This window comes from Homarus americanus, unplaced genomic scaffold (genome assembly GCF_018991925.1).
Source record: "Homarus americanus isolate GMGI-L3 unplaced genomic scaffold, GMGI_Hamer_2.0 scaffold6317, whole genome shotgun sequence".
Lineage (NCBI taxonomy): Eukaryota > Metazoa > Arthropoda > Malacostraca > Decapoda > Nephropidae > Homarus > Homarus americanus.
Window position 1 is genome coordinate 1,309,587 of NW_024730668.1, and position 26,585 is coordinate 1,336,171.

Genomic DNA, 26,585 nt, shown 5'->3' on the forward strand with positions numbered 1-26,585 from the left:
GAGGAAGGAAGAAGGAAGGGAGGTGGAGGGGGAAGGAAGAAGGAAGACAGAAGAGAAAGAAAGATGCAAGGGAAAGGATGAAGGAAAATGGAGGAGGAGGAAGGATGAAGGAAGGGAGGGGGGAAGGGAGATGAAAGAAAAAGCATGAAGGAAAATGGAGGAGGAGGAAGGATGAAGGAAAGTGAAGGAAGGAGGAGGAGGAAGGATGGAAAAAAGGAGGAAGGTAGAAGAGGGGAGAGAGGAAGGTATATTTACGGTGTTCTGAAAATGACTATGACTTGTAGAAAGTTCATGGAAATAGATGAAGTACGGGGAATGGAGGTGAATAAGAGAGAGAGAGAGAGAGAGAGAGAGAGAGAGAGAGAGAGAGAGAGAGAGGAAAATCTGATAATGTGGACAAAGGGCGTAAAATAATTCCTCATTTGTGTCTTGTCCTTGTCTTCCTCACCTGTATTTTGTCTTTCTCACCTTTGTCTTTTTGTCTTTACGTCTGTGTGTTTTTGTCTTCCTCATCTGTGGTCAGTTTCCCATCCCCAATTGTGGCACAGAATCCCTTCACAAAAAACACATCTATTTTTTTCTATTTCTTTGTTATGCACGGCCACGGTTTTTAAGATAGAGAACTGAAATAGGTTTTCTTGTGTAAATAGCCTTGGGAATTGTCGCGAACATAATATAGGAGGAACTAATAGCAAAAACTCGTGTTATTTTTAACATTGGGCTTAGCAGACGACAGTAAAACCCAAACACGCGATAACACAAGACACGTGATTTTATTAGGAAGATCGTATTGAAATGAATATATGTGAAAATTATTTATAAACTAAAACAAAACAAAACAATGAATAATGATAATTAGTTCTGAAAAAATAAATAAAAAACTGACATTAAAACAGTTACGTATATAAGAGTTAAACTGTTGTGTTACTTGATAATCAATATCAATAGCGCGGGTCACGGGTGCAAGAAATCGAGCGAGACGACCGCCTTAGGGCACAGCGCAGGGGCAGGGATTTGATGGTATGGATCGTATTGCGTGTTTCTTCAAATAAATACACTGCAATTCTTTTGAAACACACTTCCACAAATTTTAGCATAGGGAACTGTAATTATTATATATTTTTTGGCATGTGCACTTTATTTTGGCCAAGGACGGTCAGAGGCAATGAGCTGTCACACATTCTTCTATAGTGTGTTTGTGCATGTGTGTATCTCGTGTTTATTTGGCCTCGTCCCTTTCTAACATAAAGAGCTGAAATTTGGTACGTTACATTAACTTTACTTCGTCAGAAACAAACCCGAGCAACACGGGGCACCCCAGCTAGTGACTAATAGTAATAAGTGTATGACGGTCTCAGGGGTGGTAAGCTAGGATGAAAGGTAGGCCGCGATAAGGTGGATTAAATCAGTACTTGAGGTGTTAGTTCTAAGAGTCTGTCAGAGGGGTGTGTCAAGGTACTAAAGGGGAGTCAAAATGTGTGTCGGTGTGTCAAAGGGGTGTTAGAGGAACGTGTAAGAGGTGTGACGGGGTTGTGTCAGGATATGTCAGAATGGTGTTTTAAAATGTGTTTGAGGATATGTCAAAGTGAGTCAGAGGGTGTGTACCCGGGTGTGAGAGAGAGGACACACAGTGAAGAAGATTCATCCCTACCTGACACTTACCGTTAATTAACTAAGGAATCATTCACAATTTAACCTAACTTAACCCAACTAAACCTCAACCCCCAGGTAAAGTTAGCGAGGTAAACCTTCAGGTGAAATAAACTATAGAGTCCACTGTTCAGGTGATCCACGGTATGTATCATTAATTACGTAAATAACACAGACACGGGCGAGATACAACTGAAGACTCGGAGGCAACGACGAGGCATCCATATTGCCTATCTGAAGACCCTATTGGTTACTGCTGGACCAGGGCCAAGCTGTCACGGCCATAGAGTGATCCTCAGGGTCACCCACCAAGTATGCGTGTTGTTATGTTGGCAGAGTGATCCTCAGGGCCACTCACTAAGCATGCGTGTTGTTATGTTGGCAGAGTGATCCTCAGGGTCACCCACCAAGCATGCGTGTTGTCATGGTGACAGAGTGATCCTCAGGGTCACCCACCAAGCATGCGTGTTGTTATGGTGACAGTGGTCGCCAGCAGCCTAATCATGTGCGAAACGTGCGATCACACACACAGCCAGCACGCTTAGGGGCCAGCAAAATTTTTAAGCAAAAAAAAAAAGCGCCCGTATATAATTACATGTGATATTTTGTTAGTTTGAAAGCGTAAAACACAAATTTATGAATATTCTCTGTGATTTCTGGGATTCTACTTTAGCATTTCATGGGCTGGATATTGCCAAAGAACAAAAAACTTGCTAAATTTTGCAAAATGTTGGTATGCTCAGACATACTAGACCAGATCATAGCATTTCCTGCGCCCAGGCCCCGGCCTGGCTTACGTCCTGCCCAGTGTCGGATTTAGACCTGTGGAGGCCCATGGACAGCCTCTTTGTGGAGGACCCCCTCATTATAACTACCCAAGAGGGTGGGGTGGCGAGTGAAGCGAGCCTAAACATCTGGGAGTTCCTGGGGGCGCTGTAAGCCCCCCGGGAAAATTTTGAAATTTGAACACTTCTTCGGATAATTTTGAAGCCATGATGGAATAGATAGACATGAATTTTAAAGAATGAAAATAAAAATAATCCAAATGAATAAACAAATAAATAAAATATTGTAATATGTGGAGGCCCCCAGATTGTGGAGGCCCCTGGGCAGCTGCCCACTTTGCCCACTCCTGAATCCGGCCCTGGTCTTGCTCGGTCCGTTGGCAGGCCGGGTCCGGGCCGGGGCCGGACCTCTTGGGGCTCACCTTGTGGTAGTGGTAGTAAAGGTTAAGCTTACTACACCTTGAATTATTGTTACTGTATTGTACAGTACACGACTTGAGGTAGTTTTCATAATTTCCGAGTGACCTTTTTGTTTGTTTTTATGTTAGTCCCGAGTCAACCAGAAATGACTTGCCTTTTAAAGGTATTTAATACAACAATTTCTCTTTTATATATGTAAGTTAGCGGTACAATTATTTGATAACAGCGTCACTGGTAGTGGTGGCGTGGCTTACACAACGTGGGGCATAGCTGCCATGTATCGCCATATTATTGAACCTAGTTTCTTGTCTGGTACTTTGTTTATGTATTATTTTACGTGTTGTGAGTCTTGCCACTGGCCTCTCAGGACTGCACTCATTCAATGCTGGAGGAATTATTTATCGCGAGAATGTTATTACTCTTTTGTGCTTGATGGACGGCGGGCTGTTGGTTCTGCATCGCCAGACACTTTCTGCGGCTTTATAATCTGGGTAAGTTTTCTCTTCATTTTTTTTTATTGGGCACTCTCCTACATCCTTGTGTAAGGTGAAGCGCAGAAGCGTTTACAGTGCCCAACAGGGAAGCATGCTAAGTTCATGCTTGCCTTTATGTCTCATTTTAGTGTCATTTGATCACTTTTCACGGTGTTTTATCCCGCAGTCTCCCTCATCTTTCATGCCCTGCCCACTATAGGTCATTTATGATCTTAGATAAAAACTAATAAAAAGCCACGTGTATTAAAATAATTATAAGAACATCTGTGGAAAAAGTGAACGAAATAGAACAACTCCTTCTGGTGTTAATCAGGAGTGCAGTTTATTTAAAGCAGATTATAATACAAATTCTGGTTCATGCTTGCTTGCACGTTTGAAATTGAATTCTAAGATAGTAGTTTGTAAGAGTGATACTGTTAAATACCCAGTTCACGTTTTGTATTTCATGATAAAATGAATGTTCACCATTCAGCTGAAGTTTTGAATTATTTGTTGAGGCAAATGCATTGACTTACAGTTCTTCAGAGAGGATATATATTATACTGTTGTGTAATGGTCAGCAAGCTCGCCTCGCAAGCTAGCGGACCGGGGTTCGATCCCCGGGCAGGGTGAAACTATGGGCAAATTTCTCTACGCCGTTTGCCTCTGTCCGCCCAGCAGTAATTGGTAACCTGGATGTTAATCGTTTTGCGGGTCGTATTCCGTGGTAAGGCCGGGCATCCATTTGTCCGTGATCCGTGGTTCGTGTCCGCGTCCGCATCCGTATCAGTATATCCGTGAGGTAAACACCCATATATCCTTGAAAACTACGCATCTGTGGTGTGCTTTTTTCCCAGAAAGTCACAGTAAGACAATATGTCCCGACGTCTGCGTCAAGAACTAGAAGAGTATGGCCACTTCCTTCTGATGGCCGGTATTATCCTTCACAGAGGCCATCACAATGCTAAAAAAAGAAAACATAGGTGGTGGGTCCATCAAAAGCGTAGTGAGCATGGTTCATACTACCACTTAGTGGAGGAATTGGAACTGGATGAGGAACAGTTTCAACATTACTTCAGACTGACAAGAGAGCAGTTTAAGCAAGTACTCTACCTTGTGGAAGAATTAGTGGTGAAAGTTTGCAAGACAAGGGAGGCAATATGCCCGAGGCAACAGCTAGCCATATGCCTGAGGCATGTATGCACACACTGACTGTTACAAATATAAGAAAACAACGATATCAAATAATCTTTATTGACCTAAAGAAAATGTTTCTTGAGTACCTTATATGGGTGCAGGCAATAGAAGATAAACTGCCCGGGTTTTGTCTGACCAGTTCTACCAAGGCCTCACTAACTTCTTGGTTGGTCAGTCTACTGGAGTCCTTGCGTTTGGGCATGGTGGATGCTGTGGAAAACTAATTATAAAATAGGTCTCGTGAGTTTACGTAGGTCACGTAGCCCCCACAACAGCTTCCGTGTTCCAGAGTTCCATACGTGTCCGTGAAAAGTCGCTCACTGCGCTATTCCTCGCGGACGCGGACACGGACACGGAACTGATCAATGGATGCTTCTCAACCTTTTCTCATATACTCGATTTTTCACTGACACGGATGCGTATGGGGACACGGACCACGGACAGACGGATGCCCGGCCTAATGGTTAACCACTGCAGTTGGAGAGTTGTCCGGTCTTCTTGGACTATTCCTTGAAACTGGGTCATGCAGCTCGTTAACTCAGGGTGTGGTTGATGTGTTGGCAACAGCCTCTACACCCTAAACAAATTCACGCCTTGGGCCGGCCATCCTCGTTACACGAGGGACAACCATTATGATTATTGTTACCGCAAGCGGTACTGAATATGAAGACACAAACAAACATTACGTTAGGTTGTAAGTCATGTCATGTATATTGGGTGTGCCTGCCCGTATACAGTATATATATAGTGTTGAGATGGAGCTAGATGAGAGACCCAGAGTAGGTTGAGGTGTTGGGTGGTGTAGAGGGATCTTGCTTGCGTATAATAAACCTGACGCAGCAAGTTTGAATAGCTGGCCTGGACATGTGAGTGCCCGGCAGGGCACTGCTTCCTCGCTGTAGCTATCCCCATCACACCACCAACACCTAACCTGTTTCTCCTGAAGTCTTTCAACACGTAAGTTTAACTTGTACTTATTGTGTACACAGGTAGACTGTGTCCATTGCATCGTTTATCATTGTGACGACATAAAAATATGACAAATTAAGTGCTCATTGTAAGTGTTAAGATTAGACTAATTACATAGCTATGATTGTTATGTGAATATATATTGGATTAAACATTTATGTATGATTGCCTATGTATGATGTATTTGAAATACTAAAATGAATTGTATTCAACAGGTTTGACCGAATTATAACGTTCGAGTTTGACATGACGAGTCTGAATATATATTCCTTTAACCGTCCTGATTGGTGGTTACAATTATTATTATACTGTATTATACTGTGCAATACTAAGTTTGCAAAATTGTATTATTGAGTCTTGTCTGTTAAGTGCTTACCACTTCCAGGAGGACACATTCACATGTTACTTTTCAACAATAAATTTGCTTCATTGAAACTTGTTAAATGTTATTAGGCACTTAATACTATTTAAAAAAAATTATGTTTTGAAAAACCTCTGTATTTTTCTAAAAAAATACACAGATTTTCTTCAGTGTTGCAGAAACAGTAATTTTACGTAAAAATAGATTTGAGGGGCCCGATGTCCTCATTTTTCAAAGGGTCCGGTCAGCCCTAAAGCCGCCGCTGCCAGGGCCACTCACCAAGCATGTATATTATGTTTACTGAGTGGTCGCCAGGGCCACTTACCGAGTATCATGCATGTTATGTTTACTGCGTAGTCGCCAGGGCCACTTACCGAGCATACGTGTTGTTATGCTCACTGAAAGGTTTCATATGTCACTCATGGCGGATATATTTTTAGGCCCAGTGAGTAGCAGCATTAGTCACCGAGTGGTTTACTGGGGCTCCTCATCAACATAATCTGTAATGTAATACCGACTAAGAGTTCTCTTGGGTCACTCACTTCTCATATAAGTTGTTACGTTATTTTAGTGGTCACTGAGTGTCATAAAGAAGAGTAATATGGTAGGGAGAGTTAGTGTGTAAATTAAAAGTGACAGGAGGACTTAATAAACAAGTAGGACTATCTACACTTATCTGTTTATATTGTAGCCGTTCTTGCAAGTAATTACACTCACTGAGCGGTCATGTAAGGTCACTCACTGCGCATGATTGTTGGTATTGTATGCTCACTGAGTGGCCACAGACTCACTGGGACTCCGGACACTAGTGGAGGTGTTTACTGTTTACACTTTACTTACAATTTAATCCACCACAGGAGTAGAGTTGTGCCACAAATGACGATGTGGCTTACAGGAGCAAACACATCCATCCTCTGAACGAGTTAAGCCTTTCCATTTATACACAGAGTAAATAAATAAATAAATAAATGTTATCACCACCGAGTCTACATATATAACCTGTTAATGTCCTGGGAAAAAAAATACACCACGAAGGTAATAGGACCTTATGAGAGACGTGTACAGTGAGTTAACTTACCTTTGTTTACCTGTTTGTAGTTACGATTGTCTCGTCCTTAACCCAAGAGGAGGAAGTTGTTCATTCACTTCTCTTCTCCAGTACGAGTATTTGGAGGCATAAATTAGCAGTCTTCCTTTCCCCTTTGAGAGATATATTGAGGACAAATTTAACAATAACTTGATATGAGTTTTTATCTTGAGTCAGCAGTACTGTTATTATTTTACCCTAGATTCGATTTCTACCTCGAAACATGAATTAAATGTTTATTAATTTATCTCAACAAATGCACGCCATCTTCTTTATTTCATAACTTAGCTGATTTTATCTCTTAATTTAGCTCAACAGAAGTAATATATCACCTCTACCTCTTAATTTAGCTGTGGGTTAGTTCCGTCGCCATAATTCAGACCGTCATCTAGTCAGACACCCGCCAGGTAGTGTGTGGGCTATAATTACCCCCTACCACACCTGGACCCCCCCCTTACCTTCCACCATACACCTGGAGTACCCCTCAACCTCCTACCACACCTGAAATACCCCCTAACGTCCTACCACACTTGAAGTACCCAGTGGGCCACAAGAGTGACCCTCCATCATCTCAGTGGGCCACATGGGTTCTAGATCAACGAATCAGATATTTGGTAAATTCAAAGAGAGAGATACAATCGACGTCTTCTCACAGTAATGAGACAGGTTCATTTAGTCCCACGAAGCTCCGACACCTACTTCCAGATGTTTTATGAATCAGTGTCATGAACGGCGACGGTCAGTATCGTTGCCGCTGTTGTCGTGTAAACAAGTGTATAAAGTGTCATCGTTGGTGAGGGAGTAGAAACTCAAGAGGTAAGTGGTGGTCAACACGGGTTGTATTTGTTGAATGTTAGTTGGTTCAATATGAGGACGTACTGTTGTGGGCCGCAGCTTACTCAACTGCTCTATAACATTACTGTACCTTATTCCCCTTCACTAAAATCTCTTACCAATCACTCAACGGAAAAACACAAATAATATTTCGCCAGGCCTTACTTGGCCGAATATATAGACATATTGTTATAGGTAAATGGGAAATAAACATATATGCTGACAGTGTGTTTACAATATGGCGTCTTGGCTTATGACAGTTTTTGTAGAAGTAAAGCGGGATGGAAGGTTAATCTGACTTTTTTTCCAGGAAGATGAAAGTTAACAGCTTCACGAGGGACCGTAACACACCACAACACATCACACTTCAGGTATGTCCAAGACAGTTTTATATACGAGTATCAGATATCGTTGTTTCATTTTGCTCGGGAGTCTTACGTCTCCACTAACTAAGTCGCCGTTATCTCCCGTGTAGAAGATCGGGATCACGTTTACTGTATAAAGTCACTCGGGAAGTTTTCCTGATCAGTGATGATTTAGATAGTGAATTCTGTAAATTATTAACTTTGAATTCCTTTACGCCATTATTACAAGATATTTGAAGTCATTCACCATCCCAGCGTCATGCATCCTGTTAGAACTGACATGTTGTCCAGTGTGTCTTATGATTACCGAAGATCAGGTCCAGAGTGTATCATAATGTACACAAGTTATTTTTCATTGTACTTTTCGCAATATGAGACTGAATCTGGTTTCGGTCAGATCTTGGTGATCCTTTACGGAACGAGGAGGGAGGAGAGGGGAGGTAATGAGGAGGGAGGGGAGGGAGAGGTAGAAACTGGCACCGTAAATCATAAGTGATGCCTTACCTGGTGTGCCCTGCAGAGTGCCAGCCGCAGGTGGTGACCGGGCAGGCAGTGCCTCTGTGGTGCCGGGGGAGGGGAGGTGAAGGTGTACCGGAGGGGGTGAAGGGTACCTGGGGAGAGAGGAGAAAAAGGGGTTGAAATGATACCCGGGGAGGAGCCAAGGGGAGGAGAATGGGGAGTAAGATATACATGAGGAAGTAAAAAGGTGCTGGGGTGGGGAGGGGTACTGAGAGGAGGTAGAGGGGAGGGGTGTTAGGGGCACTAATGGGGAGGGGAGGAACGAGTGAGATACAGCTGAGATAAGTTATGGATGAAGGGAGGGAGGGATGAAGGGAGGGTGGGAGGGAGGGAAGGAGGGAGAGAGATGTCGGAAGGAGGGGCACCAGAAGCCTTTGGAGGAGGTGGCGGTGGCTCTAATAAGGTGTAAGGTGAGAGTTGTTTGAGACAGCTGATGTTCTTCGTCGCTGAGAGAGAGAGAGAGAGAGAGAGAGAGAGAGAGAGAGAGAGAGAGAGACCTGAGGTAATGAACTAGGAAGAGGAACACATATTTAGTTACTGTAAAGTCTCAGAACAATTTCGACACTAAGTTGTTTTATAGTTTAGGGTCGGGTGTGATAGGAGGTCTAGCTGAGCCGAGTGCAGCTTTAGATCGTTTTCTGTGTTCTTCATTAATTTTAATTAATATAAGGAGGAAAACATTAAGTGATTAGAGGTAGTGGTGGCTAGTGGTGGTGGTAGGGAAGGGTAGTGGTGGTAGTGATTCGTCAGTGGTAGAGGGTAGTAGGGATGGTGGTGTAGAGAAAATTATCGCTAGTGGTGGAAATAACTTATAGAATCGTGGTGATGCTCTGGTAGTGAGATGGTTAGCGGTGCCAGTACGTACCCGCGGCAGCAACAGGAGCATTAGTTGCAACACTTCCTAGCGATATTCGTGGCTGGTGTGTCAGAGGGCGAGACGACAGGTGAAGCAGCAGAAGGTGTCGTCAACCAGCCAGCCGGCACCACTACCTCCCCCTAGGAGTTAAGCTCTGTGGGTCACGCTGAATACCCCACACACCATAAGAACATTAAAACATAAGAATAGTGGAAACTGCAGCGGACCTATTGGCACATACTGGGCAGTCCCGTTTGCACCCAACCCCTATAGCTCATATATCCATCCAACCTATGTCTGAAGCTATCCAGCGTATTCGGGTTAATGATGATGTTTGGTAACTTGTCCCATTTATCCACTACTCTTATTTCCAAACCAATGTTTACCTATCTTGCGCCTAAATCTAAATTTTTCTAATTTAAAACCATTGTTACGGGTTCGCTCATGTTTGGATAGTTTGAGTACCTTTGTTTTATCACCTTTGTTTAGCCCTGACTTCTAGATCATATCGCCCCTCACCCTACTTTAGTTCTTGGGCCAAATCCATATTATGGCTAATTCGCATCATCTCTGGGGACATAGGAAGATCTCTTTTATCTGAAGGTCCTCTGCTCATGGTTCACAAAAATGATGGAGGTCCACCTGGGAAATCCATCTTCATGCTATAGTGATGAAAGGCAAACTCGAAGAAAATAGATAAATTAACATAATTCAGTGACCAGAGAGGCTGTCAACGTGATTTCTTTTAATGTAAACCCATAGATTTGATGATGACCTTTATGGTGGGATACTTTTCGTGATCCTTAGAGGTCGAGGTCAAGCCTAAAAACTGGCAATTTGGGGGAGATTTCGATGGAATTATGTCTTCTAATTAACACAATTTCCTAGGTACACTCGACCTAAATGCATGTAAATAATGACTGAGTCTCTACCTAACTTAGGAATGTCTCAGTGTTATAACAACGTTGCTATATTAACAAATAAACTGGCACATGGTGAATAATACGTCAATACATAAAACACCACAACTCAGCAACAACAGACTGTGAACATAAGTGAACCCATATTTTTGAGGATGACTTTTCAAATATAATAACAAAAAATACACATTAACAATTGTTTTGACGATAACTCTTCATCAGTGTCATCATTATCAGGAACATCAAAAACATGTAAGTTGGTATAGTCTCGCAGTTGCCGGCATCAATTCAAGCTATGCCTTCAGTGGCACAGGCAAAGGAGGGTTTCGTACATTCTTTTTTTACAGTCTCTCACAATTATTTTCAATATATCTGCAGGGGCAGACATTATTTACATGCATTCAAGTCTAGTGTAGATATAAAATTGTGTTAATTAGAAGACATAATTACATCGAAATCTCCCCCAAATTGCCAGTTTTTAGGCTTGACCTCGACCTCTAAGGGTCACGAAAAGTATCCCACCATAAAGGTCATCATCAAATCTATGGGTTTACATTAAAAGAAATCACGTTGACAGCCTCTCTGGTCACTGAATTATGTTAATTTGTCTATTTTCTTCGAGTTTGCCTTTCATCACTATAGCATGAAGATGGATTTCCCAGGTGGACCTCCATAATTTTTTGTGAACCATGGGCAGAGGACCTTCAGATAAAAGAGATCTTCCTATGTCCCCAGAGATGATGCGAATTTCCACCCTGGCCTAGGGGCTATTTCGTTAGGTGGTGTCTGAGTGACGCCGAAACTCACCCATGAAGTCCAGCTGTACGACCAGCTGCAGAGGAGGCAGGTAACGATACCCTCAACCTCAGCTCCGCCACCACCTTCGTCAAGAGCTGAGACTTTTGGATTGTCCCGAGACCCAGACGTGCACTCATTATGAGGGCCAGAAAATCCAGACAACAGGTGAATTGGCAGCAGGTGTTAACGCTCGCGTTGCCCCCCTCCCCCCCACCTGCCAGGATTTAACTGTCTGGGTCATGCTGAGACGGCACCTTACAGAGGCCAGGTCATGCCGGGGTATATCAGTGTCTTCATCAACAACGCCACCTGTCACCTCACAATAACTGGTGATCTAATAATAACTCAAGTTCAAAGTGAGGTAACTAATGCCAGGTCTTCCCTGATAGAAAAGTTCATCAAAGCTTCCGGCTTAAATCACGTTTCGAACCAGATCAAGAATCGTAAATTAGGTCAAAGGTCATAAATGATTGGTCTTGGCGTCTTTTACTCCTAACTGAGATTTCTTTCCTTTATACACTATTGTAATTACTAACCTTATTACGCCCTTAAAGACCTTAGTTGTTGGTATGTAGTAATAACATCGTACCGTCAACTTTAACTTGGGGAATTAATAAACAAAATAAGGTATGGTAGAGTCTCAATCCAAGTTTGACGCCATTTTAACCATTATCTTTGTGCTGCAGCTCCAGTTCTCTCTTCACACATCTCCAGACTGAAGGAAAAATGATCACACAAACCTTTGACAATACAACTATGTGTGTCAGTTTAAGTGTGACAGATGAGTTCTCACACCTCTAGATAGAGAACGATCCTTCATCGATTTTCCTGAAGATTAGACACCCTAGCGTATTTCACGCGTTAATCAAACACCCTAACACTACCTAGAGGGTTAGGTTAGCATTTGTGGGTGTTTAATCAGCAGGTGAAATTATCTAGGCTGTTTAATCTTTAGGTGATCAGATTTATTGTATGAACCACTGAGAATCCAAGCCCTGAAGCAGGTCGTGGTTATTAAACAGGACAGTAGATTTTGCATATGGAGAAGGTGAGGGTTATGAAGCAAGCCGTGGGTCATGAAGCAAGCCGTGGGTCATGAAGCAAGCCGTGGGTCATGAAGCAAGCCGTGGGTCATAGGTTATGATGAAAATTAGGTTCATGGAGCACTCGACGTACTCATGAAACACTTTAAGGACTCATGACACACTTGAAGTGATCATGACACACTTGAAGTAGTCATGAAACACTCGAAGGTCTCATGAAATACTCGAAGGGCTCATGGCACACTTGAAGCAGTCATGAAACGCTCAAAGGACTCATGAAACACAATAAAATAAGTGAATTCTTAGCCTCAAAGAATAAAAAAGGATGAGACTTTACCTCAAAAACATACATTCATGTAACACAAGGGAGCAAAAGGTCACATTTCATCGCTATACAACCACTTGTTATAATTTTTTATTTTTTATTTATTGGACACCCCCCTACATCCTTGTGTAAGGTGAAGTGTAGATGCGTTGGCAGCGCCCAACAGGGAAGCATGCTAAGGTCATGCCTTGTGTCTCATGAGTTAAGGGCGCAGAAGCCTGAAGAGTCGAGGGCGTAGAAGCCTGAAGAGTCAAAGATTTATGTCTAAGCAAGTTATTGGAAGTTCCAACAACTTGTCCCTGAATACGAATTCTCAACTTTCGACTTACAGCAGGTACCTAATTTGCTGCTAGGTGAACAGAGACGAAGGGGACTAGGAAGAGTGTCCAAACAACTTCCGCCGGCCCGGGAATCGAACCCGTGACATCTTGCTTGCGAGGCAAGAACGGTAACCGCCCTACCACCAACTCCCCCACTTGTTATAATGTTGTTGGAAAGTCGCATCACCCAGATATTAGGCGCCACAGTTTATTTCGTCTTAAGATTAACCACCGTGACACTAACTGTACCTAACCTAACCAAATCCTCCCCCAGATACTGTACCATAATATAAACGCGAAAATCAGGAAAGATGCTGCAGCTACATCCCTTAAGAATGGTGCTAGTTAGTCTTAGCAAATATATATGGCACACTTGCTACGATTATATGTAAACTATGAGAGAAACTGTGAAGGTGGGACAGTTTCATACTTCGACTCAGCGCTCACCACAACATAACAATAATAATCGTTGGTTATAAACAAGAGCGTCATGAGGAACATAAACACGAGAATGTTTGAACTTAATAGGCGAACACTAGACCAACGACGACACTAACGCTGGTTGGTGACAATAACTCTTCTTTGTGTTCGAAAACAGACGAGAATAAACATATTTAATTATTATTTATTCATATGCCCAAAAAGTGTCCAAAACGAATTAGATATTAGCTAAATCGCAGCTGCTAGACCAACATTCCCCATGTTTACGTCCACAAAACAAGTTGGCATCATCGAGACTCCTGTACGTACCTTGAAAATTAGATGAATACTCCTGATCTAAAATGGGGTGCGGCGGCTGAGTGGATATATCGCTAGCTTACTATCCTTGGGGTCGCTGGTTCGTGACAGGAATCTCTCAGTACACCCAACTGTGAATGACTATCTGACTTTACGGCCCAGAAGGTGAAGGTAGTAAACGTACAGTACTGCCGGCCACACTGGATACCATTTGTACCGGAGGATCATTAAACAGTAGACTGTATCCGCACTGCCCTTAAATGGTGATAGTACTCTCGCTTACGTGGGCTCATGGTGATTTTTTTTGTTACCTCTATCTTTACATTATCTGTCAGTCTACCAAACAAAATACATTTATTTCTCTACCTCACGTTTAGGAAGAATATGAGAGTTAATATAAGGCGATATCTTACCAGGCACGGTGTGTAGGCACGTATTTAATAATTATATAACCATGGATAAAATTATATTCCCTTTAAACTGTCATTTATCAGTCTGTACTGTCAAGCAAGATCTTACTGTCACAAGGGTGCAGGTTTAAATTCTTCAGAGCGTTGTGTGCAGAGCCAGTAGTGTGTGTCTGCTTTGGCGTGCTAGACACAGTGTGTGTCTGCCATGACGAGCTGCTGTAACGTGTGTCTGCCGTGACGTGATGGTACAGTTTATATCTGCAATGTGGTAGGAGTATCCTTGTCATGAGGCAGCGCAGCAGCATGACACTATCAGGTGACATATTTGACACTGGACCACCACCACCACTGGATACCACCACCACACTGGACCACCACCACCACACTGGACCTACCACCACCACCACCACACTGGACCACCTACCACCACTACCACCACCACCACCGTGTCCTGCACCACCACCACCACCACACTAACACACCAGTCCTGCACCACCACCACACTACCCTTCACACTCCACCACCACCACCACACTACCACCCACCACACACTACCACCACCAGACCACACTTCACCTACCACCACCACACTAACCACACTACCACCACCAGCTCACACATGCACCACCACCACCACCACCACACACCCACCACCGCACACCACCACACACCACACCTTCACCTCACATCCCACCACCACACACCACCCACCACCACTACCACCACCACCACCACCACACACTAACCTCCACCACCACCACACCATCACCTAACCACCACCACCACCACACTACCTTCACCTACCACCACCACCACCACACTAACCTTCACCTACCGTCCTGCACCACCACACTACCACCGTCACCCACCACCACCACACCACCCACACTGGACCACCACCACCACTTGGACCACCACCACCACCACCACACTAACCCCACCTACCGCCACCACCACCACCACCACCACCACCACCACACTGACCACCACCACTGGACCACCACCACCACACTGGACCACCACCACCACCACACCTAACCACCACCGCCACCACCCACCACCACCACCACCACCACCAACACTCACCTACCACCACCACCACCACACACTTCACCTACCACCACCACCACCACCACACTAACATTCTCACCTACCACCACCACCACCACACTAACCTTCACCACCATCACCACCATCACCACCACACTAACCTTCACCACCACCACCACCACCCACCACCACTAACCTTTCACCACCACCTACCACCACCCACCACCACCCACCACCACCACCACTGTCACCACCACCACCATCACCACACAACTACCACCACCACCACCACACGCTTCTCCCCTACCGCCACCACCACCACACTAACCTTCATCCTACCACCACCACACACCTACCACCACCATACCTCCCTACCCACCTTCACCTACCCATCACCACCACCCACCACACCCCACCCACCTACCACCACCACCCCACCACACTCCCTTCACCTACCACCACCTCCACCACACACTAACCTTCACCTTCCACCATCACCACCACCACACATCACCTCCTACCACCACCCATCCCACCTCCTACACCACCATCACCTCCTTTCTATTCCACCACCACCACCCACCTACACCACCACACCTACCACCACCATCTCCCACCACCATCCTCCTACCTACATCACCTCCCTACCACCATCACCTCCCTACCACCACCACCCACCACCACCATCACCTCCCTACCACCATCACCTCCTACCTACCACTCCTCCTACCACCACCACTTACCACCACCATCACCTCCCCTACACCATCACCTCCTAACCTTCACCTCCCTACCACCACATCCTCCTACCACCATCCCACTGTCACCACCACACTAACCTTCACCTACCACCACCACCACACTAACCTTCACCTACCACCACCACCACCACCACCACACTAACAACACACCTACCACCACCACCACCCACCACACTAAACTTATTACCTACCACCACCACCACAGTAACCTTCATTATCCTACCGTCTCTTCTTCCTCCTCCTCCTCCTCCCCTCCTCCTCTTCTTCCTCCTCCTCCTCCTCCTCTTCTACCTTTTCCTTTACTTTATCTGCTTTTCTCTTTCCTCTCCACCCCTCTAATCCCTCTCTCTTATCTAGTCCTTGCCCTTTACCTCTCCGTTCTTTCTCTTTTTCTCTCCTCTTCTTTGTCCTTTTATCTTCTCTTCCTGCCAGATTTATTCCTCTCTTCCATTTCTCTCTTCATCCTTCTTTCATTTTCATATTGTATATCTTTTATTTTCCTTTCTCTCTTCTATTCTATCCTCCCTGCCCCTGCCTTTCCCTTTACCTTTCCTGTCTACTCTTCCTCCTCTCCCCCTCCCTAAATTTCTTTCTCCCCGTTTTCCCTCTATTTTTCCCTCTCCCTCTTTATTTTAGTCTGTCCTCCCCTCCCCCGTGTCTCTTCTTTCCTCTCCTCCCCTCTTTATGTTCTTCCATTCCCTCCCCTCCCCCTATTTCTCTTCTTCTTCCTTCCACTCTCCCTCCTCTTCCCTTCTTCTTATCTCTCTATCTCTCTTTTGCTTATATTATGACCAAGGTAATCGAAGCGTAAACTTGCAATAACAATTTATCATACACGGGAGATTGGGAGATGAGGGAGAGGTGGGGAGAGGTGGGGAGATGAGGGGGAGGTGGGGAGATGAGGGAGAGGTGGGGAGAGTGAGGATGAGGGAGATGAGGAGGTGGGAGATGAGGAGAGGTGAGGGGGAGATGAGGATGAGGGATGAGGAGAGGTGGGGAGATGAGGGGGAGGTGGGGAGATGTGAGAGGTGGGGAGATGAGGAGAGGTGGGGAGATGAGGAGTGGGGAGATGGGGTGAGGATATGAGAGATGTGCTCAACGCGGAGAGAGAGAGAGAGAGAGAGAGAGAGAGAGAGAGAGAGAGAGAGAGGTCCTGTATTTTTTTCACTCCTCCGCTTCCCCTCAACACCACCACAACATACCAATGGTTTATTCAATAATATCTTACCTAACCCTCACTCTACCTGTACTGTCAACCTAACTTTGTATTGTTACCGGTAAGTTCTTCATTAAAACTCTTAAGTTATTGAAGATACCACTTTTTTGAAGCTGTCAACACGAGGAAACAATGTACCTGTAATTCATATCCAAAGGTCTACCTGTATATTATAATACCTGCGTCATTACTTGTACCTATCCATACAATAATAAACGGGTTAACCAATAAATTTCCACCTTTAATCAACAATAAACATGATTCTGATACTGTATTAATAATTTGTATAAGGAAATCCCACCCGCCCCTACAGAAGTTTAAGATAACATATCTACTAATGGCAGAGTCTGAAAACGCAATTCCGGCGCCTATAAATCCTGCAATATTTATGTTGTATCTTAAGTCAGCCATTTGTTATCTGCTCTTAAATCACCAGTCACTAGAAGGGAAACACGTACGACCCCTTGAACATCCGGGTCCTGTTTCGTCATAAGACCATCTGCAGCCACGTGTTCCTTGTTTGTGTAGAGGGAAGGGAAGGGGGTTGTTTGTGTGGTTTGCTTCCCCCTTTGTTTACTATGGGTGTTGTTAACGCGTGATATTGTTTATATCCGGGGAGAGCAGGTGAGGGTTGTGCGGCGAGGGGGGAGAGGTTACGTGGGGAACCATGGAGAGAGAGAGAGAGAGAGAGTCACCACCACCACCACCTATAAACACATGAAGTTACCTTGGTAAGTGAGGTCAGTGATATCTTCTGATTTCCTACCAACTAGCAACTACCCATCTTTCCACCCCATCTACACCCTCTTATACCAATCACTCCACTTCACCTACACCCTCTTATACCAATCTCCCCACCTCATACACGCCCAGCCACACCCTCTTGTCTTGTAACAGCTAATCCCCCCATTCCCACCCACCCATTCCCACCCACTTTCACCTACACTCACCATCACATGAATGATCCTGGTCTTTTTACATAATGACTGTCGCCTCTGCCTTACGTCAACACCCATCTCTGTCAGCTGATCACACCCTCATTAACTGATCACACCATCATAAGCTAATCACATCCTCATTAACTGATCACACCCTCATTAACTGAGCACACCCTCATAAGCTAATCACATCTTCATGAACTGATCACATCCTTATTAACTGATCACACCCTCATTAACTGATCACACCCTCATTAACTGATCACACCCTCATTAACTGATCACACCCTCATTAACTGATCACACCCTCATTAACTGATCACACCCTCATTAACTGATCACACCCTCATTAACTGATCACACCCTCATTAACTGATCTGTATTTACGTCTACATGTAGATACCTATAAAAGAAAGGCTCATATACCAAATGATGCACCAATCCTGTTTTTATGCCACGAAATTCACATCAGTTTCATCAGCAAGGCGACAACAGTCGGTAAACTCAAGTTATACAAAAATACACATGTGGAGTCCAAAATATATGCAGTACTTCAAGGCGACACAAACACACAAAGAACAATGATGCAATTTATTACGCCCTCTGTTGCCGACGCTAACACAACACTCACTGACATTATCTGAATTAATCCGAAGTCACTAACACACTGTAAAACTTTTCACAAGAGATGCGCATTTGGTCTACGTCTCGTCTTGACACTCGTTAGTTGCCTCTATCAACGCTGGCTGTTTGTAAACAATGTCTGGCGTGGTGATTTTTTTTAACTATATTTATTATTTAGTTTATTTCAGTAGGATCTGGAACACAGGTGAATGTAAATCACAATATCGTTTTTTGTAGTTATTTTGACCTTTTGAGTGTACTGTATTATCATAGTCCACTGAATTGTCTCTTCCATAAACCCAGAGAATTGTTTTATAATTTTATGTGGTAAATGGAATAGTGTAATTGCTGACCTAGTTACACGCTTAAAGATCTTAGTTGTTAAAGCACAGATAACATTATATCAACAACCGTCTGGTGCTGCCAAATAAAATATTAAAAGTGGCGTCCCCATAGTGAAGAGGTTATATTAAAGACTTACAGTATAATTGATGTTGAAGTGCAGTAATAACATTATAACATCAACATCATTGTACTCAAGGTGTCATGGGTTGCCTTTGGCTTACCCACGCAACCAACTCTAAAATTTGTTTTACTAGAGATAAAACACCCGGCGAGGCATAACTGGGACATGTATTTTCCATTAGTGTATGTTAGCCAGCCTTTGGGGGGCTGGGCAGTGAAAGTGTTGTACTGTTCATCGCTTCACACCCAAAAACCTCATTTTAAGTAGTATCCCGACGACCATGGCTTAGTTAAGAAGTCGTCTTGACTCTCTCCCTCCTGAAAGGGAGCGGGACACCACACCACCGCCACTCCGTCCTGTGGACCGTCGTCGACACGAGACTAAGCGTGTTAACCCAGGTTGTTATCCCCGTGGAAATATCACGTGTGGATGCCTGGTTGCAACAAGAGCAACCCAGGCTGGCCTATCAAACCTACAGTAAATGGTTAATCAATTCACGCTTAGAGTTCTCCTGCACGACACCCGTCTACAGTGACCGTGATCGACACGAGACTAAGCGTGTTAACCTAGGTTTGTTATCCCCGTGGAAATATCACGTGTGGAAGCCTGGTTGCGACAAAAGCAATCCAGGCTGGTCTATTGCACCCAAAAGGTTAATTCAAGTCACGCTTACTAGTTCTCCTTGCCGCGACAACCGTTTACAGTGACTGTCAGTGACGCGAGACTATGTGTGGTAACCCAAGAGTACTTTTGTTGTTATGGCCCGTGGAAAGAAGTTCTTGTGCGGAAGCCTGGTTGCAACAAAAGCAATCCAGGCTGACAACAAATGTATCACTTGAAGAATTAAGGCTCTGTGAAGTCATACCCATAGTAGAGTAATCACATGTGTCCCCAAGTTGAAAATTCTCTTTTAGAAGATTAATTTTATTACAGCGTGAACGTGAGTGATTCATATATCCATGCAAATTGTAAATCATTGTATGGAAGCTTGACAAATAAATGTAAGTGCAATTATCTGCCCGTATCTGTGATCCCATCTTATTATTACTAAAGGTAATGACTGATTGGTTATGACAAAGTATAACCAATAACTTAGATGGATGTTGGAAATTAATGGAATTCATTAAATCATCATTTATCAAGTATAAATCATGGAATGTCGAGTGGTGGAGTGAACTTCTACGTAGATACACCATAATCTCCTGTAAGTAATCAATGTGAAGGTATCGAACTCTACGGTAAAAAATAAGAATACGACATATTATAATCTTTATATAATATAATCCACTCATACTACCAACGATATACCAAAAACCATGACACAAGGAAACTGGTCATCGTAAGTAATCAGAAAGTTAACGTATCATACACAGGAGGTTAAAACTTTGTAAAGCACTCAAGACTTTAAAACATCGTACTCAAGATGCTAACGAATTTTAAATAGCTAATCCATTATACCCAGGAAGATTAGTATCGTATTCATGGATTTAAAATAGATAGATTAAATAGGAAGTGACCCCAGGAAACAGCATAATGAAGGGGTCACTGAAATAATTTAGGCTAATCGTACACCAGAGACCTCACTGTGCTCTTTCCTTCAACTCCATATCTCAATAGCATCAAAAACACATAGATATACGAGCTGTAACATCGATGGATTTGTTTACACTTTGAATGAAAACAAAAAAATCGCCCCAAGTGAGGGATTAGAGAGGGTAAAGAGAGGGATTAGCGGATTAAGAACTAAGTGGGGAAACACAACTCAAAATACAGGACTCCACTCCCCGCCGTGACGTCACCACTTCTCAGAATCAAATATGCTGTCATCGTCTGGTAGGGAGCAAGGAAGTGGGAAAGGTGGAAGAAGGGAGAGGGCTAAGGAGGCGAGGAAAGAGAGGGCGACTAGGTAGGTGAAAGGGGAGAGAGAAAGGAGGGGGAATGGGAAAGGCAAGAGGGAGAAGAAGGGGAAGGGGATGGGAAAGGTAAAAATAAGAAGAAGGCATGTGGTGGAAAAGGGACAGAGAGGAGAAGAGGTCATAGGGTAGGGAAGAGGAAAGGGGAGGAGCAGAGGGCATGGGGATTTGCCTGGTAAACCACATGCGTCATTAAAGCATGAAGGTGTGTGTGTGTGTGTGTGTGTGTGTGTGTGTGTGTGTGTGTGTGTGTGTGTGTGTGTAATTCTAAGAGCGTTTATTTGTGTCGGACAAAGTTATGAGTATGGAGGTGGTGGTGTGTCAAGTGGGGAGAGAAAGAAAAGAACGGAGGGTAGAGAAGGAGAGGAGGGGAGAGGAGAAGAGAGGAGTGAAATGAAGGAAAGAAAGAGATGGAGATGAAAAAGGGGGGAGAGGGGGGAGATTACCCCATGCTCAGGTGGCGTGGTAGGTTGCCAACTCTTGGTGCCAACCAGTGGCACTACGTGGAGGGAGACGGAGGTTGGTAAGAAGCTGTCAGGGGGAGGGGGGTATGGGCGATAGGAGACAGGGCATGACGTGAGAGAGAGAGAGATACTCATTCTTTTTCACGTAATATTTTTCTGTTTGCAGTGTATGTCATTTAAAAGCCACACTCACCTCTTGTGACGTCAGAGAGGGTTCCCTTCTTCCCGGCCCCAGAAAGTTGCCTAAAAAATCTCGAGTTATTTTTCTTTGCATCTCTCTGCACTTTCATATACGACATAACACACTAAGCTAAACGACCTCATCGCATCTGTACGTCAAATCATAAGTCAAATAAAGAAGACGCGAGCATCTCCATATGGAATACTTTAGTAAACAAAAACACAGAGCTTAAGTGTCGTGTCAGATTTAACTGAAGTTCAATTTTTCATCGTGGTTTATCATCATTTAATCACACTCCGTGGTATATCAACCTTGAATGCAGAATTTCGTACTGTATTTGATTTCAGTCAATTTCGCTTTACAGTCACGACAGTACAGCTACTACATACATATATTTGCAGGGAGAGCTCTTGTTGGTGTCAGTACATACGGGGAGTTGCGTCACGTCATCTTGAACGTCAAAATAATTAGAGGTAAATATCCAGATTCCAGTCCTAATCATTTTCTACCTATTACCATAACTTTTCTTCATTTTTGCATGGAGTGGATCAAGGGGTAATAAATACATCAAGAGAAGGAAAGGGGGATAAAATGAAGACTGTCACAAGATAAAACTGGAAAGTGACAGGAACGTGTTAAAACAAATAGAAATTTTCACACATAATTATTCTGATCCCGAAATATAAACAAAGTTAATCTTCGTAGCCACATTGACTCACAAAACTTCACTTTAGAATAACACGTTGACTGGACATCACTTAATATGTAACAATTCTGATGACAACAAACGCTAAAAAAACAAAAAACAAGAAATTAACAGCGGTCTCATGACAGGAATCCAGCGCATTATTGAAAGAAATAAAGTTTCAACGATATCTTAGGTATTGATTTTAACTTATACACAGCAAACTATTTTAGGGCTTAATTTTTCAAGATTGTGTCCGATTATTTTTATGTTTATTACAGTAACTGGGGATGACACACTACAGTCAGTACAGGTAGAGTTTCTGTGTACCGTGGAGGTGTTGTAGGTACGTCCAGACGAGAGGAAACAATATTGACGAACGAATATCAGAGAATCAAAGCCTTGGTTATGAGAAATGCATTTAGTAGCTGCTGTTGTTACCATTATATAGGTATATGTCTGTCACCATGTCTTGCTTCTTGTGTTTACGCCCGAAATCCAGGTATATTAATTGTCTTTCCTCCATATCTACAATTCTCAGAAGAACGAGTGAAAAAAAAAGAAACTTGACGACTCACTTTGGCACGTGTATCCTGGGTGAGAGCCAGCTGGTTACTGTAAACAAAACGTGTTGTGATTGAAACGCTGAATTATTCATGTTACCCAGAGTCTCGTCTTTTATACTGAATAGACGTTAATGTCTCGGCGAGTTCCTGCACTGCCTGAGGGACTCCGAGATACCCGGTCATTTACGCCAACTGCACCTCCTGGAACGATATATATATATATATATATATATATATATATATATATATATATATATATATATATATATATATATATATATATATATATATATATATATATATATTCTTACTGTTATGGTTCATAAGGAAAAGCAGCTACGAACCCGTCACATACTGTACATGACCTACAAGTAGGTGCAAGGTGTTGGTAACTGTCCAAGGATTTATTTTTTTCTGTAACTATTCCTATTTAGGCTTTCTCTCTCTGATGTGCGTCGTGGATTAACAGCAGGGGAGTGTCAGCAATGCCACCAATAGTGCTGCTATCAGTGCCACCAGTAATGCTGCTATCAGTGCCACCAGTCGTGCTGCTATCAGTGCCACCAGTAGTGCTGCTATCAGTGCCACCAGTCGTGCTGCTATCAGTGCCACCAGTCGTGCTGCTATCAGTGCCACCAGTAGTGTTGCTATCAGTGCCACCAGTAGTGCTGCTATCAGTGTCACCAGTAATGTTGCTATCAGTGCCACCAGTTTTGCTGCTATCAGTGCCACCAGCTATCAGTGCCGTGCGTCTATCAGTGCCACCAGCAGTGCTGCTATCAGTGCCACCAGTAGTGCTGCTCACAGTGCCACCAGTCGTGCTGCTATCAGTGCCACCAGTAGCCACCAGTAGTGCTGCTATCAGTGCCGCCAGTGGTGCTGCTCACGTGCCACCAGTCGTGCTGCTATCAGTGCCACCAGTAGTGTTACTATCAGTGCCACCAGTAGTGATGCTCACAGAGCCACCAGTCGTGCTGCTATCAGTGCCACCAGTAATGCTGCTATCAGTGCCACCAGTAGTTACCCACCAGTCGTGCTGCTATCAGTGCCACCAGTCGTGCTGCTATCCAATTGCCACCAGTAGTGTTGCTATCAGTGCCACCAGTAGTGCGTCTATCAGTGCCACCAGTAGTGCGCTATCAGTGCCACCAGTAGCGTCTATCAGTGCCACCAGCAGTGCTGCTATCAGTGCCACCAGTAGTGCTGCTCACAGTGCCACCAGTCGTGCTGCTATCAGTGCCACCAGTGCTATCACCAGTAGTGCTGCTATCAGTGCCACCAGTAGTGATGCTGCCATCAGTGTCACCAGTATAATGTTGCTATCAGTGCCACCAGTAGTGATGCTCACAGTGCCACCAGTCGTGCTGCTATCGGTGCCACCAGTAGTGTTGCTATCAGTGCCACCAGTTTTGCCATATCAGTGCCACCAGTAGTGCTGCTATCAGTACACCAGTAGTGTTGCATCAGTGCCACCAGTAGTGATGCTCACAGTGCCACCAGTCGCTGCTATCAGTGCCACCAGTAGTGCTGCTATCAGCGCCACCAGTAGTGCTGCTATCACCAGTAACCAGTCTAGCTGCAGTGCCAGTTTTTGCTAGCTGCCACCAGTGCCCAGTGCCACCAGTTTTGCTGCTATCAGTACTGCTGCTATCAGTGCCACCAGTAGTTGCTATCAGTGCCACCAGTCGTGCTGCTATCAGTGCCACCAGTAGTGTTGCTATCAGTGCCACCAGTAGTGCTGCTATCAGTGTCACCAGTAATGTTGCTATCAGTGCCACCAGTTTTGCTGCTATCAGTGCCACCAGTAGTGCTGCTATCAGTGCCACCAGTTTTGCTGCTATCAGTGCCACCATTAGTGCTGCTATGAGTGCCACCATTAGTGCTATCGTACCACCATTGTAGCTGCTATCAGTGCCACCATTAGTGCTGCTATCAGTGCCACCAGTAGTGCTGGTGCTGCTATCAGTGCCACCAGTAGTGCTGCTATGAGTGCCACCAGTAGTGCTGCTATCAGTGCCACCAGTAGTGCTGCTATGAGTGCCACCAGTAGTGTTGCTATCAGTGCCACCATAAGTGCTGCTATCAGTGCCACCAGTATTTCAAACAGTACTACCAGCAGTGCCACTATCACGAGTGTTGTCACTGTGACCACCAGTGTCATGAACTATCACCAACAGTGCCACTATCACCAGCGACCAGCAATGCCACTAACTATTACCAGCAGTGCCACTAATTATCACCTGTGATACCACTGATTATGAGCATCGCTGGTGATAGTACTACTGTTGCTGATTGCTGGTGATAGTTACTGACACTGCTTGTAGTGCAGCTGGTGCTTCTGGTGGTGATAGTTAATAGCACTGCTGGTAATTGTTACCAACGGTGCCCTTAACTATCATAAACAGTCTCACTAACTATCATCGACAGTGCCACTATCATCAGCAGTGCCACCATCTTCAACAGTGCCTCTAACTATCATCAACAGTGCCACCATCTTCAACAGTGCCTCTATCAACAGTGCCACTATCATCAACAGTGCCATTATCATCAACAGTACCACTTTAATCATCAGTGCCACTATCATTAACAGTGCCATTAACTATCATCAACAGTGCCAGTATCATCAACGGTATCACCTTCTACTGTCTTTAACGACACTATCAGCCTGGGGCCCCCACCGCCTACCCACCACTCCCCTCACCTTCTCCTGTCACATGTGTGTGTGTGTGTGTGTGTCACTCAAATATCAGTACAAATTCCACCGTCTTCTAAAAAAAAAATTACACATCATTACACATTAATAACCCGCACCAAAAACTACGCCTGAAAACAAATAAACAAACTGATTTACCAGCAACTAACAAATCTTGCCGTAAAAGATGCCTTCAAGAGTCAACATTCCAGCAGCTTTACAATACCACACGTCCCACCCGTCCCCTTACGGCTCACTGATGACGACATTCCTGAGTATCCCATCATCTCCGAGCAGGTCGTGGGTGGTGTGCCGGGTCGTGGTATTGTCTCATCTCGGAGCAGGTTAAAGCGTGAACAATATGATCTTTTATTGTGCGCGATGGCCATGAATAAAGCCATTTCTTACGCCCACTCTTGTTATATTTGTCGTTAAGATGCTGATAAAAAAATAAAATAAAAATAAAAACAAAAAAATAAATAAATAAATAAATAAATAAATAAATAAATAAATAAATAAATATATATATATATATATATATATATATATATATATATATATATATATATATATATATATATATATATATATATATATATATATATATATATATATAGGTCCTTCTTGGTATTGGTATTCCTCAACTCTCTCTCTCTCTCTCCCCTAAGCACAGGATGATCAGCATCTCCCTCTCCCCCACTACACAATTATTGCCACCCTCTACTCTTGTGGGGCTTCTCGCTCTCAAAAAGGGAATGCTGTATTGAGGGTTTCGTCGTGAGCTTCATTAACGATTGACGTCATTAAAATATGAGGCTTCTTTTTTAAAAGAATTGTGAGGTGTGGGAGAGACACACACACTACACACATACACCGTAATAGCATGTCGACCACTCTTGCCTCTACACCCCTGGTAGCTCAGAGTTCCATGAGCGTTCCTGATCCTGTGTACGTAGATG

At 43.9% G+C, this 26,585-nt stretch overlaps 1 long non-coding RNA gene across 1 annotated transcript in view; it reads left to right on the forward strand.

Annotated features, from left to right (window-relative positions):
- The first annotated feature begins 3,213 nt into the window (after window positions 1-3,213).
- Window positions 3,214-26,585, forward strand: part of LOC121867131 — a 37,705-nt gene continuing 14,333 nt past the window's right edge. Inside the window, exons 1-2 of the long non-coding RNA XR_006089087.1 lie at window positions 3,214-3,346; window positions 8,087-8,147. This is a non-coding gene — a long non-coding RNA (uncharacterized LOC121867131). The remainder of the gene's footprint in view (window positions 3,347-8,086; window positions 8,148-26,585) is intronic.